This window comes from Octopus bimaculoides, chromosome 12, assembly GCF_001194135.2.
Source record: "Octopus bimaculoides isolate UCB-OBI-ISO-001 chromosome 12, ASM119413v2, whole genome shotgun sequence".
NCBI lineage: Eukaryota > Metazoa > Mollusca > Cephalopoda > Octopoda > Octopodidae > Octopus > Octopus bimaculoides.
In genome coordinates this window covers 66455160-66459309 of record NC_068992.1, presented here as the reverse complement: position 1 = coordinate 66459309, position 4150 = coordinate 66455160, and the positions used below count along the sequence as shown (strand labels likewise).

The window sequence follows — 4150 nt, the reverse complement described above, 5'->3', positions numbered from 1 at the left end:
AAGATCGACTCATGATCAATGGCAGGGGGAAAGATCGACTCATGATCAATGGCAGGGGGAAAGATCGACTCATGAAAGAAAGGACTGAGTTTAAATAGACAATATACACTCAGTACCACATATTGAGTACACTGTTCCTATTTCCATTTACAGCTGGTAAAATTTGAATGCGCGCGCACACACACACACACACATACATACACACACACACACACACACACACACACACAGAACGTTAAGACAGTATGCATGAATGGTTATGATTTGTAAATATTCAAAAGCTGAATAAGATCTAACAAAGTCAAAACTGTGATCTTTCACTTGTCACAAATGCAAATTTTCTCAAGAGGTTTATAAAGTTTATAACTGCAAAATTATTTTAATGCAATACTAAATATATATATATATATCAAAAAATTATTTTATACACCCTCTGGTTGTGTGTGTATGTAGTTAGATGTATATATGTATACCTGTGTGTGTGTGTATGAGAGCAAGAGAGAGATTTCTTATACATGTGTTTTATATTTGCATCCAGACGTATATAAGAAACATGTGTATGTAATTTAATATGCTATTCACACATCAATGCAAATATAAATGCATATATCTGTAAATGAAATGGAGGGAGAATACATTCCCACCACCACTAATTCTTGTGACATTTGAACTCAAATACAGGGGGTGAAGCACAGACTGCCAACTGCACTGGTTGCCATTCTGTGAAAGAGTGGCATGACTCAGTCCACAAAAGGGGATTAGAAAGAGTTAGAAAACAACACACTAACAACAGATGTTGACTAGATTAAAGCAGAAACTAAAGCAGGGGACAAGAATATGTATTTTTTTACCCACTGACCTCTCACTATAAGACAAATTGAAACTAACTCATATTTTTATTTTCATAAGTGTTTCCATTTAATAGTTAATTACAAAATTCCCAAACATCTCCATGGTATCATTAATCAGCAACAACCAGCTTAATTACAGTGCTTCATTAATGTAGAAAGGGCTTTCAGAATAACTTTTTGAGCCTTGTTTATTTTGGAAAAAGATCAAGTTTTAATAGAGTTTTACTGAATTATGAAGAGAGTAGTGACATGTTTCTCTTTTCATCGAATTCATGAAAGAACTGTGCAGCAACACTTAAATGTTCAACTCACTGCAAACCAGGTGTTATAAGCACAGGGACAACTCACTGTAAACCAGATTTTAGAGATGGTCAGCGCTTCATTAGTTTGCATTGACGAACGAAACTCTTACATGAAAAATTAATTGAAATAAAGTTGGTATATTTCAACAGAAATATAGTAACAAAAGGGTTAAACCCAAACTTATAATTAATCTTTTAATAATCCTCATTATATCCCCATAATTAAGAGTAATTATATAATATAAAGCTGAATGAAACTCAACATCCTGTATTTCTGAAATATTTCTATAGTAATTACATCATGGAAAAAACAAAATCACTTGCCAAACAAGTGCAACTCTAAAATTCTCTAGAAAATTACTTTTGCAGAAATAGAACTTTCCAATTCAGAGATTCTGGAGTTTGGAAGAATGCTAAATCTTCAAATAATAAAATTCTAGTCCCCTATATTTCGAAATACATTACAAATCTAGAACCTCAAACTTACCATAGGATTTGTATTGATAGTTTTATAGTAAAGGTGGACTACAAGAGTTGATTTAACATAAAAGACCAGACACACAGAGGTTTTGATATATTTTACTCAGATAGACAAGTTGATGTTTCATAGCTGCTAAGACTTTAATTTGTTAATATACTACTAAGTATCCTCAAAATGTGATATAAATATTTTCAAACTTTTGTATCTTAGCATTATTGACCATTTGTGAAAAACAAAAAAATATAGATTATTTTTGGATACTTTTTGTTCATGCTATCCATTTTTAGGGAGAGTGTGGTGTATGTATGAATGAAATAAATGTGTGTGTGTGTGGTCGGGGTATTTATATTGCAGTAATATAGATGTTAAAGCTAGATTAGTAACACTGATATGACAGCAATGTTATTGCAGCTGATGCATCACCAGAGCCCCACCACTGGAAACAAATTTGGGCTCAGTTATGTCATACTTGCCACCCGTTGTACGTTTGTAAAGTTCAGCAGTCAATTAAATAGGTCTCAGTACGTGACCGGCACCTAATTTTAATGACCCAGAAGGATGAAGAGCAAAGTTAACATCAATAGGATTTGAACTCAGAATGTGAAGAGCCACAAGAGGTATCTTCAGATATACATAATTATTCAATTTTCATCTACCAGCATCAAAACAAGCTATTCCTGTGTCAACCATAAGTCAAGAACATCTCTTTGTATCTCTTTCTCCCTTCCTTGCTCTCTACTCATCTTTATAGAGTTTCAAACATATCAATAACAGCTCCTGGTTCTTTGTTTTGCTGCCCAGAATTCTGTGCCAAAAGTTTCACAAGGGATTGTGGTTAGCATTGTCATCTTTGATACTTGCAGTGTAAGTTGTTGTACAGCTACCAGTCAGCCACCATCTAACAAACCTGTTCAAAGGTATTCCAGGCTTGGCCACTTCCTTTTAGTATATCTAGGACTACATTCTTCAATGTGTCCCTTTTTTTATGGTAGAAAGGTGTGATATATAGAGATTTGGCTGTTCTTTCTAGTGACTGCATAAAAACTCCATTTGATTTATTCCATTGTAAATGGAAATGTTTGGCAATAGGACATGTGATGTTTTGTTCCTTTACAAACATTTCAATAGACTAATTTTAAACAACTTCAAATAACAATGCCAAGACCAAAAATAAGTCTTAAATAAATTATTTTCTAAAATAAATGAAGCCAACAAAGAAGCTTTACATGCTTGCTTGATTGCTAGAAATAATAGCCAAATTGCCATCCAATCTCACCATACAGTCTTAAGAACAGGAAGACTGCATCAGATAATGGTGTTCTAGAACCCCAGCCCACCTGAAAAGACAAGATGATCATGGCTGGAATGTCTTTGATCAAAGGTATGATCAGTACGGGTTGATCTGAGAATGAGAGGCAACAAGTAAATGAAGTTGCAAAATATATTCAACTTCTTCATATTTTCAAAAATTAATTTCATTCATTTTCTTTTCCTGAAATTTTATATATAAGTTAGTCAAGAAGGATATGAAGTGCTCATGACCTCCTCAAATTGGTGAAATTGATGTGGTCAATGGTCCTCCACCAGAATGAACATGAAGATGGAGGGAACAAAGGTCAGGTCTGAATTCTTACATATTGTGCAAATTCTGCTACAGGCATCCAATGACCAGTTAGTAGTGCTAAACTGAAAGGGGCATGTCAGGACTAAAACCCAGATAAAGACACTTTCAAAACAAACTTATTTCAAGCACAAAATTTTGCAGTGACTTCTAATGTCTTATAAAGACATTGATGTATAATATAATTAGGTTTCTCATTCCATTACAACAAATATACTTATATGCTAATTTAACAATTTGATCCCAGATGTTTCAAAGACAGTACTTCTGCTGAAGAGATCCACAAAGTCTGAAACATGCCTGGAGTTGTCTACCATACTTAACAACAGAAATAGTAATAATAATAATCCTTTCAACTATAGGCACAAGGCCTGAAATTTTAGGGGAGGGGTTAGTTGATGACATTAACTCCAGTAATTGACTGGTGCTTATTTTATTAACCCTGAAAGGATGAAAGACAAAATCAACCTTAGCAGAATTTGAACTCAGAATGTAAAACTGGGTGAAATGCTGCTAAGCATTTTGTCCAACTCTGACAACTCACTGCCATAATAATTATCATAATAATAATGGTTATCAATTAATTATCTTTGCCTGCATATCAAATCTTATGGCTTGTTAGTTTTCTAGACATAACCCTTTTCTTACCATTTTTCTGTTGAAATACATATACTACCTTTGTTTCAATTAATTTTGACATTATTAACTTGGTGTTTGGAATTTAAATTACCATGAAACTTTGAGAGGTTTTAATTTAGACCTTGATCCCTTTGAAACAAGAAGTTTATATCACAGAAATAGGGATAATCTCAGGCTGGTATCAAAAGGATTGAACATCTTTCCAATTAGCTGTTGATATAATTCATTTTCTTTTTCTAATTTACCAAACTGTTTG

General features: G+C 33.4%; 1 protein-coding gene across 7 annotated transcripts in view; it reads right to left on the bottom strand.

Annotated features, from left to right (window-relative positions):
* Positions 1–4150, bottom strand: part of LOC106884484 (activated Cdc42 kinase-like) — a 244007-nt gene that overhangs the window by 143602 nt on the left and 96255 nt on the right. The window lies entirely within an intron of this gene.